A 13,503-nucleotide genomic window follows, 5' to 3' on the forward strand; every position below is an offset into this window, starting at 1 on the left:
ATGCCACGGATACTTTCAAGTTTCCCTGGAAAATAAATCTGCTCCCTCCGCTCTCGGGGCCGAGTTGTCCGAAAGCAGGCCCACAGCAAATACCCTCCTCAGGTCAGGACAATAATTAGGCTGCGGTGTCTGCTTTTACCTTTGACATCAGAGCCGCCTGGGTGTTGATCCCCCCTTGCCTGGTGAAGGCCGGGCCCCACTCTGTAGCCCCCGCTTCTGTTCCGATGATTGGAATGGACTTCAAAGCAACTGAGGCAGCTCAGAAAGGTGATGCCTTTCCCTAGGTCTCAAAGCTTATACAAACGGAGGCCTGAAATGGAGTAAAACCTGCTGTGACTCGGCTAATGCTGGCTTGTACAGCACCTTGGAGAGTAGTATGGAAATCTGCCCCTTCCCCGGAACTAGGATGCGGCCTGGCTCACGGATGGTGCCTTGTGTGGCGAGAAGATGCCCCTTCCTCTGAGCAGATACAGCCCCACGCTAGGTCACATGGTTTGCTGTGCAGTGGCTGGGCCGAGTTTAGCTTTGCTCACACCTCCAGCCAGAAGGAAGCCTCTGTGCAGTGCACATCCTGCACCACCATCCAGGACGGCTTGCCACCATAATCTGGGGAAGTCTACTTCTGGTGGGATGTGGGGAGTTAGTACCAGAATATTCAAGGCTATAACTAGGCTGTACCTAGCAAGATGGCAGCATATGCCAAAAGCAAGAGCTGAAGCAGGATGAGAGAGAAGCCATAGAACAGAACGGTAGGGCTTGGCCCCAGAGGGTTCTCTGCACCCAGGCTGCAGTGGGAGGAACAGATGCAGGTGAGGGGTTCAGGGCTGAGTGTGTGTCGGCAGAGTGGGCCTGGTGCTGGGGATAGGCCAGCCACAGAGAGGCCTGTGGGGCGGGCAGCAGGGCCCATCTCTGGAGCCATGGCAACTGCTGGAAGGCTAGGATTTGGCAGAGATGTGGGGTGATGTCATGACTAAGGTCACTGTTTGAACCCTGTCACTCTGCCACACTCTTGCTACCAGGGAAACTCTGATCTAGCCTGAGGCCCACGTCCCCACCCCTTAATCCTTAGGGCTGAGTCTGAGTCAGTGCTGGGCATGGTATTCCTCCAAGGGGGGCAGGAAGGGCAGCCTGGGAACCCCAGGCACTTGGGTCTCGGAAACACAGGGAGGCTTGCGGGGAGGCTTGGAGGACTCCGGGGACACCTGGCTGTGGGGTCAGCTGAGGCTGAAGAGCACTGGCCCCACCTGTTCCTGCTCCCCTCATACCAGGTTTCTGAGATCCATCATCAGTGGACTGACCATGGCTTTGTCTCACACTAGCTATGTGACCTTGGCAACTTAAGCCCTGTGACACTCAGGTGCCTCATCTATAAAATGGGCTGATACCATTCCCATCACGGGGTACTGGAATGTGGAAGTGAGAAAACGTGCTTTGTACAGTGCCCAACAGAGGACAGACAGAGTCAGCAGAAGCAAGGCAAACAGCAGTTATTGATGTGATCATCATCATTGTCACCCCAGCAGGAGCACTCTGGAGCTTGCCCCAACCCCTCCTAAATCTTTGAGTCTCATCATCCTGCCCCTCCCTCTCTCATTTGCTGATTATTCATTATCCCCTGGGACTCCTGCTGGGCTTTCAGAGACACAGATGATTGCTGGGTAGGCAGAGAAAATACCTTTGTCCATTTTCCGTAAGTTACTTTAGTTTCTTTTTTTTTTTAAGTTTATTTATTCATGAGGGACACAGAGAGAGAGGCAAAGACACAGGCAGAGGGAGAAGCAGGCTCCCGGGAGAGAGCCCAATGTGGGACTCGATCCTGGGACCCCTGAGGTCAGGACCTGAGTCAAAGCAGACACGCAACCATTGAGACACCCAAGCGCTTTGGTTACTTTAGCTTCTATTTCAAACACCATTCCACTGGGCAGGAGTGGGAGCTGATCTTGGTCACTTTGAAATCCTGCTCTCTGCCTTCCCTGTGGCCAGGTCAGTCTTTCTGGAAGCCAAGGCATCAACCTGGGAGGGGCTCAGTGGTCCACAGAAGCCCCCACCAAGGCTTTGAGGAAGATACTGTGGGTTCCTTGCTCTTTAGTGCTTCCTCTTTCTTTCTTTCTTTCTTCTTTCTTTCTTTCTTTCTTTCTTTCTTTCTTTCTTTCTTTCTTTCTTTCTTTCTTTCTTTCTTCTTTCTTTCTTTCTTTCTTTCTTTCTTTCTTTCTTTCTTTCTTTCTTTCTTTCTTTCTCTCTCTCTCTCTCTCTCTCTCTCTTTCTTTCTTTCTTTCTTTCTTTCTTTCTTTCTTTCTTTCTTTCAAGATTTTATTATTTATTCATGAGAGACACACAGAGAGAGAGGCAGAGACACAGGCAGAGGGAGAAGCAGGCTCCATGCAGGGAGCCCGACATGGGACTCGATCCAGGGTCTCCAGGATCACGCCCTGGGCTGAAGGCGGCGCTGAACCGCTGAGCTACCCAGGCTGCCCACTTTTTACCTTTCTTCAAGTTATCATTATCCAATGTGAAAAAGTTGAATATATACTTAAATCAAAATGTCCCCTGGGAAGCTTTTCTCTCATCTTACTAAAAGAGAAAAGCATCCCAACAATTGCCTCTCTCACATTGTCTCGCCCTTCTCAAGTTGCTTTGTATACTGTAGTGTGAAGATGTGATGGATGGGGCTGCTGCAACCAACTTGTGACCATGAGGAGAAGACCAAGAGAATCACCCGAAGCCCGACCTACAGCCCTGACACTGAGCTGCCAAACCAACACCCTGGGGTAGGCACAAGGCAGGGGAGACGAGTTCAGTCATGTTGGGCAAGATAAATCTTCCGGGGTTGACACGCACGTATTGACAGGGGCATAGTGCCGAGGACTATGTTAGGCCCAGAGAATGTCACAGAATGACCATCACAATTACTTCCCTCCATCACAACATCTGTGCAGCTAAAGGATCCCCTGCATCTAGAAACTTCTCTTGAGTGGGCTTTCCCAGGACTGGGTTCCAGGCTCAAAATCTCGTGCTTTGTCCTGGGGCCGCTTATTAAAGTCATTCTGATCTCAGTTTCTACTCCTGGGAAGTGAGAAGAGCTGTACCTCCTCCGCCTAGGGCCTCTCTGGGATGAGGGCTGAAGAGCGGATCACGCTTTAACAGTTTGTTTCTGACATGTTTATGACTCGACTAGCGCAATGATTAGCAGGCATCACGGGCTGGAGTCCCGGGGCCTTGCTGGAACCTCTCAGTAGGCACGCCTGGTCTCCAGGGCCTGGGCCCACTTCTGGGGGTCTGGGGTCTTAATGCTCACGTGGACCTGTCTGGAGGGCAGGGAGGCCTCACACAGGGACCCCACATCCTCGCAGTGGAGACCCCAAAGAGGAATTAATTCTTTCCATTCGGGGCCCTCCTCTTTATTACCTATTCATCAAAAATTGCCCAGCGTTTGTGCATTTTTCATTACAAGAGTCAACATTTGCCACGTTAATAAAGCAAGGGGCTGCTTTTCTCCTCTCAGAAATAGAATATGTAACGACATGGCCCCTTTGATGTTTCTCAGCCAATACAATATGTATCTGAATGAGGATGAAAGCCATCCTGTTAGGGCCAGGGCTGCGGAGGCAGGCGCGGTGCTGGAGCAGGGCCGGGGAGGGGGTGCAGCAGATGTCTTTGGAAGAGGCACAGTGAGACAGGAAGTCGCAACATCCAGAGGCTAAGAGGGGACATGGGGTGCCTAAGCAGGGTATCCAAGGCCGGGTTCCCAGACCAAGGGTGGCAGTGGAGATTAGTTGCGGGATCAACTCATGGCATCTTGGAAGGAGGATGGTTGGGGTGGAGAAGAGTCACCGCCCTCTCACCTGGGACCAAGGCCACGTGTGCACTTAGTGGCAGAGATGCACATCGGTGAGACAGCATGGCTTCTGCTCGAAAGTAGCCGCATGTCCTGGATGACTACGATGCGGGAGGCACTCCGAGAGAGGAACTGTGGGAGCCCCCCACTCCTTGCCCCCCAGAGCTGATGGCCCAGCTGGGGAGAGGCACCGCCCCCAGCCCTTGAATATACAAGCTTCTGCTACAAATCTAGATGGTCCTGGGAGCTGAACCCCAGCACAGGGCGGACAGATGAATGGGCCTGGGTCTGGCTCCTGTGGCTCTGGCTTTGCTCTCAACAGAGTCATTATAGAGGCTCCTCATCCTCTCTGTAGAAGGTCGCTGATGCCAACGAGGACTGTGGAAGGCAGGTGGAGGGCAGGCACCTGAAGGCTCAGAGAGAGGCCACGGGCTGGCGAGAGGAGTTGAGGCCCTTGTCTGTAGCCTCGGCTCAGGCCCCTTGAGGAAAGTCACTCACCATGTTAAGCTTCAGCTGTCTCATCTGTAAAATGGAGCTCCTGTGACCCCCTGACCCCCTACACTGGACACACAGGGGTCACTTGAGGTAATGTGCATGCAAGAGGCTGTGGGAGTGGCTGAGTGAGGGCCCCGGGTCAGCCCTGACACTCTGCAGCCAAGCTTGGTTCCAGGTGCTGGGCGGTGATGCGGGATGGTGACACAGTGGAGATGGCTGTGAGGAGTACAAGAGCGTCTCTACACAAACTCCCAGAACCCTTCCAGGCCCTAGGCCCAGCCCTGCTCTCAGGGGTTCCCTCTGTGTCGGGGAGAAAGACAGAACAGATACATATATAAAGGGATCGAGTGACCACATGTGCCGATTACATCTACTGCCCCTGCACAATGAATAAAAGCACCTCCTTTTTACACTGAAAGTCATCTGGTTTGCAAGACTAATTCTATATTTACCTTCACTATGAGGAAAATTAAAGACAGCAATGAACAAAAAAATGACCGGCGGGGGGCACAGGGGAGCATAATTAATGACCAGAAAGGCCACTCACTCAGAGGATATGATGTTTTTGTTAAGGCCTGAGTTGGTGGAGACCTGGGTGGATCAGCAGTTGAGCGTCTGCCTTCGGCTCAGGGCATGATCCCAGGGTCCTGGGATCGAGTCCTGCATGAGGCTCCTTGCAGGGAGCCTGCTTCTCCCTCTGCCTATGTCTCTGACTTTTTCTCTGTGTCTCTCAAGAATAACTAAATAAAATCTTTAAAAAAAGAAAAAAAAGACCTGGGTCTGGGGAAGAAGTCAGTCATGTGACAATCAGGTGAATGAGCATCAGGTGAACAGCAAGGACAAAGGCCCTGAGGCAGCACCAAGCATTGGTTATCCAAGGAAAAGGAGAGCTAATCTCACAACTGAGCAGAAAGAGAGGTGCAAGGAGGTTCAGTGGTAGGCAGGCCAGGTCACAGAAGGCCTGATGGGCTTAGGAAAGAAAAATTAAAATTTGTCCTCTAGGTCAGAGGTTAGCAAACTTTTTCTGTCAAAGGCCGTATAGTCAATAATTTAGACCTTGCTGGCTATAAGCTCTCTGTCGTACCTACTGGGCTCAGAAGTAAATGGACGAGACTGTGTTCCAATAAAACTTTATTTGTAAGAAGGAGGAGTGGGGCCAGATTTGACCCCAGGCCATAATTTGCTGACCAACTGGAGGCAATGGGAGGCCATGGCTGGATTTTAAGCAATGGCTTGACCATGGAATGACCTGATTCAATTTGCATTGCTAAAAGAATCTCTCCAGTTGCTATGGGGATGATGGATGGCAGTGGGTCAGGAAAAGGTATCTGTGTAAAAAACAAATGCAGATGCACAGGTAATTGCTGGTGGTGTCTTGGACTCAGGAGCTAGCAGAGGACATGGAAAGAAGTGACAGATTTGGGAGCTGTTTGGAAGGGAAGCATCCCAGAAGGATTCCCACTGAGCTCTATAACTGTGAAATGTGGGCCAAACACAAGGTGTGATCATCGGCTCTGTTGCGTCTGTGTCTTTTTGCTCCTCAAAGGGCTGGCTAGTCTGGCTGTCACCAGGACCACGCAATCGGCTTTGCAGAAATCACCTCCTCAGTTCAAATCCCTTACAAAAGCCCAGGCTGCAATTATAAAGCTTCATAGCTGTGCAGCATCCATAAAAGAGGTAATTTTAATATTTGGTTCAACTTCAAAGCAGTAACTTAGAATTATATATACCCCATTAAAATATAATGTTTTCCCCCCAAACTAATCAAATGGCTAAATCAATTGTTGGTGGATTGCCAGTGGCCTGAGGATCAATGGGAATGGAAAATGTATTCTATATTTTCCTTGTTACATAGAGTTAGAGCACATATTTTATTAATGCTCATCCTTTAGAGACCAGATTTGTGCATTCGCTAAAATAAACACTACAATCTTGAGGGCCTGCTTGGATGGAGTGAGCAGAAGTATAAGGGCAGAGAACGCTTCACAAGGAGGCAGCCCCTCCAGAGCCCTGGTGGGGTGATGGGACGTGCTGGGGGCCGGGATCCAGGGAAGGTGGGTCTTGCATCTACTACTCATGTGTTCCACGACTTCGGAACATGTCCTTTCTCTTCTTAGTCTCTCCATTTGTCAAGTGAGGAGTGTGGGCACCGTCAATGCAGGTAAACAGGTTTTGTGCTAATTTAACTCAATCAGTAGGCACCGCCTGGGGCCATGCATGAGAAGGGTTCTGAAACCACCCAGGGCAGAGCTCAGAGAGGGGCTGCTGCGATTGATTAGCAATGTCTGCCGTGAGCATGGGTTAAGCTCCCTGCCAGCGAGGCCTTAGGGATTCTGGACTAAGTGAATTCTGAGGTCCCTTCTGTTTCTCACAGGTTGAGCAAAGGGCTAGTAGTCTGAGCAGATAGTCGCTTTTATGACTTGTAGGATCTTCTCAGGCTTTCCATAAATGGTTTCTCATCCTTCCCCTATGGCTAGCTTTGGCGGGACCAGGACTTCCCTGAGGATAAGAGATTCCATGCTCCGTGCTCTATATGTCAACTGCCAAATATCAGTAAAGCTACTTTGCACCAGGAACTGTGGATTCAAACGTTTGTAGGCCATGGGAACAGCATCATTATGGGCAAGGACTATGCAGAAGGACATTCTGTTTAAGGGACAACTGACATAAAGCACAAAGGGGACCCGTGTCTCCTTGAGTTTTCCATCCCCACCAGGGAGAAGCTAATGAGGAGGGTAGGACACCCCCCTTATCTCCCGAGCCTCTCTTTCCTTGCTGAGCTATCACCTCCCTGATTGGCAGCTACGCGGTTGGGTCACAAGCAGCGGCAACAGACAACAAAGGTGCTGATTGGAAAGCTGTAGGGAAGGCTCACTGGGTTGAGGGGGAGGCGCGAGAAGTGGTTCAGGAAAAGGAGGCGCAGGGGTTCAGCGAGCCGAGAGGGAGCAGTCATGGGGGGAGCACTGCCCTATGATGCTTTCCACTCGAGTTTCTGTGTCCTGGGAGACACAGCCTGCTTGAACCCCCTGGGCTACACGCTCTCTTCTTGGGGGTGGGGACCGCAGGGGACTTGTTTACAGACCCACACAATGCAGGCGAGAGAATATCCCAGAAGAGGACAGAAGAAGAGGAAGATAGTCGTGGGCCGTGGAGACCAGAAGGTACCTGGAGGCAGAGCCGGGCAAATGCTTCTGTCCTGCAGCCAATAGGAGGCTCCTCCAACTGCACCAGGCCCCAGCGTGGGCTCCCGGGTCTGCTCTTTCCAGGGGGCGGAAGCTGGGTCTGCAGCCACCCTGCCCTGCCAGTTTCCTGCAGCTGCTGTGACAGATTACCATGGATGGATGGCTTAAAACAACAGAAATTCATCTCCTTGCTGTTCTGGGGGCCAGAGGTCCAAATTAAAGGTGTCAGCAGAGGGGCGCTTCCTCTGGAGGCACCAGGGGAGAGTCCAGTCTTCGCCTCCTCCACCTCCTGGTGACTGTTGACATTCCTTGACTTGGGGCTGCAACGCCTCTGTGACCACACTGCTTTGTCCTCTTTGGTCTGTCTTCTCTTCTCCTGTTTGTGGCAAGGTTCACTCTGCCTTTCTCTGATACAGACCCTCGTCGTTAGCGATAGGGCCCAGCCAGATTATCCAGGAGGACCTCTTTTCTCAAGACTCTTCACTTCATTACGTGTCCTAAGACCTCTTTTCCAAATAGGGTCACATTCTCAGGTTTGAGAGACTAGGATGTGGACATATCATTGGGGGTGGGGGGTGCCATTCAGCCCACCACACGTACACCAACATCATTCTTTCCTGTGATCTTTTTCTCCCAGGATACCAGGGGTGGACGGCATTCTTTCCTTTTTCTAAAATTCCTTTTATGCATTGTCTTTTCCCAGGGTACACATGTTTTGCTGGAGTTTACAAATGTCCAGAGTTCCTGTTACTTGCTGGGCATTTTTTATGTGCAAGATGGATTTTGATCCTTACAGCAAATCTTTGGGGAAGAGAATGGCTCTCTGTTCTCCCTGTGGCTTCAGAGGGGACTTGAAGTGGGATGGAGCTGGGATTTGGACGCAGGCCATTCTGGCTGGCAAGCCCATATGCTTTCTGCCATAACCAACTTCTGTTTGGCTTAATTAACCCTTTGGGCCATTTCTCTAAAAAACTTGACGGAAATCCCCCTGAAGACCAGGAAAGAGGGACCTTATGAGTGGTCCTCCTGGATGTTGTACCTGAGCTTGTCCCCCTGCCAAAACATGGCCTGCCTTTGCAGGTGGAGCTGGAACATGTGGAATCCCTCCCTCTCGCAATGAACTCAAGGGTATGATTCCAGGGCTGCCTGCCCTTCCAGCAGGTCATCTCAGGTCATCCTGGGATGCATTTCTTGGTTGTCTCCCAGAGTTTATCTGGAAAAGTGGGAACCTGGCACCTCTATTGAAGGCTGGCCCTCCTCCCACTCCTGAGGGGCTGACCATCAACCCTTCAGTGCCAAAGGACTGCATTGCATGTCTTGGTTTCCCCCTTAGTGCTGCAACCAGGACCCCTGATTACACTCTGCTTGTGCATGGACTTATGGCCCTGAGATGTGCATTCACCCCATAAGCAGAGCTGTCTTACTAGTTACTGCACGTGGGGGCTTTGGGGTACTGCAGGCCTGTGAGCTCCACTGCTGGTGGAAGGCAGAAAAGGTTGAGTGTGCAAAGCCAAAAGACCTTTCCAGAATTAGAAGTTGCCCAACACCGAGGCAGGTGGCTCCCCTTAAAGCCTGGAACTCTCTTATGTTTGCTAATATAGTTCAACTTTTTTGCATTCCAGATAGAGAAACTGAGGCCCAGGGAAAGGCAGAGACCTCCCCAAAGCCCCACAGGACTTGCATCTCCCAGCTCCCTTCCTGGGTGCTTCCCTCGGATGCCCAAGTGGGCTGTGCTGAGCAGTGGACAGGCCAGATGGGCAGGAGCCTGCGCAGACAGCCGGGGAAGGGAGCCCACCAATTAGTCTGGGAAAGTGACAAGCACATGAAAAATGACCGAGAAAAGAAACCTCGACATTTCACAAGGAAAATTATACTTCCTCACAGCCTCAAAATGCTCCCCATAAAGTACGCTGGCAAAATATCTTTGAGAACACACGACATGTCGGGATCCCTTCACAGGCTACATTTAAGTGTTTTCACCTGGGGAAAAGTTGTTTTTCCACTTGAAAAATAAGAAAGATCAGCTTAACGGTGCAAAGGAAATGCCTCCTTCGAAGAAGGGCAGGTGGGTTTGCAGAGAAGCGCTCACTCCCTCATTCATTCTCTCATTCGTTCATTCAATAAGCATTTCCTGAGTTTCATTATGTGCTGAGCATTAAGGATACACCAGGGAACAGGAGAGACGCAGCCCCGGCGCTAAGGGTGGAGACGGACTTCGTGACGATGGTAATGGCAGTGGTCACAGTACTCAACTTAGTTTACCGTCTGTCTTCCTCATTGGACCAACACTTGACTCTATCAGCTTTGTTCTTTCCCACCTCCAAGCCTTTGCTTTGACAAACGTCCCTTCCACCTTGACAGCCGTTCATACCCCCGCCACCGTGCCACCCCTACTCACCTACATCTTTCCCAAATTGACACATCATTCAAGACTGGGCCTGATGTCCTGGCCCTGAACTCCCTCTGGAAGGAAGTGTTGGTACGGCTCACCTGACACCTACCTCGGGAGGGACACATGGGAGGGGAGGGAGCCCAGGGCTGAAGACCCACGTTTGCCGACATGCTTCTGTCCAAGACTCTTAGAAGTCCCTTCCCCACTTAAAGCCACACTCCTTCCAGCTATAAAAGAGAGCTTATGATGTCTACTTCACAGGCATCTCTGCTGGTTCCTGGATGCACACCGAATGCCTGCTTGTGGACTGTTGGGCTCTGCTGGGTGGCCCCATCTGAAATGCCCGCCCCTGTGGTGCTAGATATGCCCATTGTGGCCAATAGCCCTTCCTTGGAGGATCTGCTCCAACCCCAGCCAACCTTCTAAAATCAGATGCCTGCCTCCATTTCCCCAGGATGATTGGCCTCTGTTCCAAGGGTGGCCTGGCCATAGGCTGGCTATCGGACTCCACCAGGAAACACCATGAGGAGGGAGAGCCAGAACCCCTCCCACCTCTGAACACTGAGTTGAGAGGTGGTGAGGGAGACTCCGGGCTAGAGTCGCCATCAGGAGGGGGCGCAGCATGAGACTAGGTGAGTGCTGGGCAGGGGAGAGCCTGAGAATAAGACCACACAGTCCCCCCATGGAGGGAAGGAAAGCCTCCCTGCAGACCCGCCCCTGGCTGTTCCCACCATAGGGCCCCTCTCAGGTTCTTAGGTAAAGCCCTCTGCCCAGGGTTTGCCCTGGCCACTTCCCCTTCACTCAGCACCGTATCACCGAGAAAAGCCCCCTGGGGTCAGAAGAGGGGCTTGTTTAGGAAATTGCACTGGTCAACACTGAACATATGCCGGCCACCCTCCTACAAGTCCATTCTTGGAACAGCCTATGAGATAGATACCATCAGTGTGCCCATTTCATGGGTAAGGAAACTGAGGCACAGAGTTTCATGTAACTTGCCTTATATGGCCAGTGAAATGAAGGACGACTCAGGATTCAACCCTGAATAGTCAGTCTCCAGGAAGGCCAAACTTAACCATTCTGTTATCCTACCAGCTAAGTGTAACCAGCCAGAAATAACAGTGAAAAAGAAATACAGGGGTCCGCGGTCATAAGAAACTCAAAAATAGTAAACGCCTCAACAAGAAATGGGCAGCAACTTCATGAAGAATACGAGAATTTTTCAAGACACAGAAGGCTTGATCAATACCTACATGATCTCCTAGACAGAAAGGTTGATCCTGTCAGTTGTGATCTAGAAATGTAATTAATTGAATTAAAAAAAACTTAAATCACAAAGGTGTATTTTGAGGAACCTGATCACAGGGTCCTAAGGAAATTTCTGTAAGAAAACTCCATGGGAGGGCACCTAGGGTGGCTCAGCGATTTAGCTCCACCTTCAGCCTAGGGCCTGATCCCTGAGACCTGGAATCAAGTTCCATGTCGGGCTCCCTGCATGGAGCCTGCTTCTCCCTCTGCCTGTGTCTCTGCTCTCTCTCTCTCTCTCTCTCTGTGTCTGTCATGAATTAATAAATAAAATCTTAAAAAAAAAAAAAGAAAACTCCATGGAGAGAAGAACTAAGATGGTTTTGAGTAAAGGAGCATCATTAAGTGGGAATTTGCTCCTTACTACTTACTTACTACTCCTATGCTTTGGGGGCATATAACAAAGCAATGGTAATTAAAACAGTGTGACATCAGCTTTTGAATCACAGAAAGATAATATATATACAATTAAATATTTGCTATGTGATGAAGGAGGTGTTTCATATAAGTGAAAAATACATCATACCAAAATTCATTCCAAATGGATTTGATATTTTCGTGTAGAAAATGAAACATCTCCTCTCAAAAATGCATAACCCGAATTTAATCAAAGGGGAACATCAAACAAATAGGAGTGGAGCTCTTCTATGAGATGGTTAGCCTGGAATCTTCTATCTGTCAGCAGCCAAGCAGGCAGAGGGAGAAGGATGAGCTCTCACAACTGGAGAACAGGATCCAGAGGTGTGGGCAGAGCTGTCGATGTGTCCCGGGCAGAGGGAAGGATGGATGTTTCAGGAGATGGTGGTGCCTCATGAAAGAAAGAGACCCTCAAAGAAAGTCCTGGAATATGGCTTGTGCCACTGACAAGAGGCCCCACCCTTTGTCTCCCTTGGTTTTCTTTCTTTCTTTCTTTCTTTTCTTTCTTTCTTTCTTTCTTTCTTTCTTTCTTTCTTTCTTTCTTTCTTTCTTTCTTTCTTTCTTTCTTTCTTTCTTCTTTCTTTTTTTTAATTGTATTCATTTATTCACAAGAGACACAGAGAGAGGCAGAGACACAGGCAGAGGGAGAAGCAGGTTCCCCTCAGGGAGTCCGATGTGGGACTCGATCCCTGAACTGCAGGATCAGGCCCAGGGCAGAAAGCAGAGCTTAACCGCTGAGCCATCCAGGTGTCCCTCCCTTGGATTTCTGAACTCCTCTCAAGTGATTGGTGATACATCCCTTACTGGAACATCATGTAAGCTCAGACAAACATATCTGTGAAAAATCTAATCATGTCAGAAAAGACTTTAAATCTGATGTCAAGAAGAAACACTGTCTAGTGTTTACTGTGTACCAGGTACTATTCCAAGTCCCTTTAGGTGTTTTTCTCACACCTGCCCTGCTTAAATTGGAGGAAACCGAGGCAGGATACAAGAGGTCAAGTGACCTGGCTAAAGTCCCATGCTTGTATAAGCAAGGGCTGGGGTTTCATGATAGGTAGTTAAACTCCAGAAACTGTGCTCTTCGCTGCTAGGCTCTCCTGCCTCTGTATAAAACGAATAACATGACCAGAAGCAAGATGGAAAGATGCTCAGAAGGTAAGATTACAGGTATTTGTTTTCTGGATGTGTTTGTTCTTTGCTGAACTTTTAGAATACTCAATGGTAAGTCAGCATTATTTTTGCTCTTGGAAAAAGGCAATAACTAAATGAAAGAAATGTCCCCACCTTTCTAGTTCATTCTATGGGAACTAGTTTTTGGCCATGCCCAGACACTGCTGACCTCAGTCCTCTCTGCCACCCCACACCACGAGTCCTCCCTTGTATTGCTGAGGGTTTCATCGTCAGCTAGGGGGTTGGTGGGCTAGATCCATCTCTAGGACATTGCAAGCTCTTCAAGAGGGCATACACTTGAACAAGATCAGAGGAATTAAGTGACTTGCCAAAGTGCATGCATCAGAACTGGGTTTCAAGCCCAGGTCTTCTGACCGCCAGGCAAGGGCTCCTATCTCTATGCTTAGCTGCATTTCCTTACTTGAAATCGTTCAATTTTATGGACAGTTCCCAATATTTGTGGGTTTTATGCTTTCTTCTCTGGAATCAATGCTTGCCTGTTAGGGGTTCCAGAAAACACTGCATGCTTCTCTTGGGAGCTCAGTAGTCAAGTAAATATCCACAAGCCTGCAATCCACCTGGTGTAGACAGGAGATCTGCATGCTGGGACTCAGCACCCTCTGATGTTTCTTTCTTTCTTTCTTTCTTTCTTTCTTTCTTTCTTTCTTTCTTTCTTTCTTTCTTTCTTTCTTTCTTTTTTAAATTTG

This window comes from Canis lupus, chromosome 2, assembly GCF_003254725.2.
Source record: "Canis lupus dingo isolate Sandy chromosome 2, ASM325472v2, whole genome shotgun sequence".
NCBI lineage: Eukaryota > Metazoa > Chordata > Mammalia > Carnivora > Canidae > Canis > Canis lupus.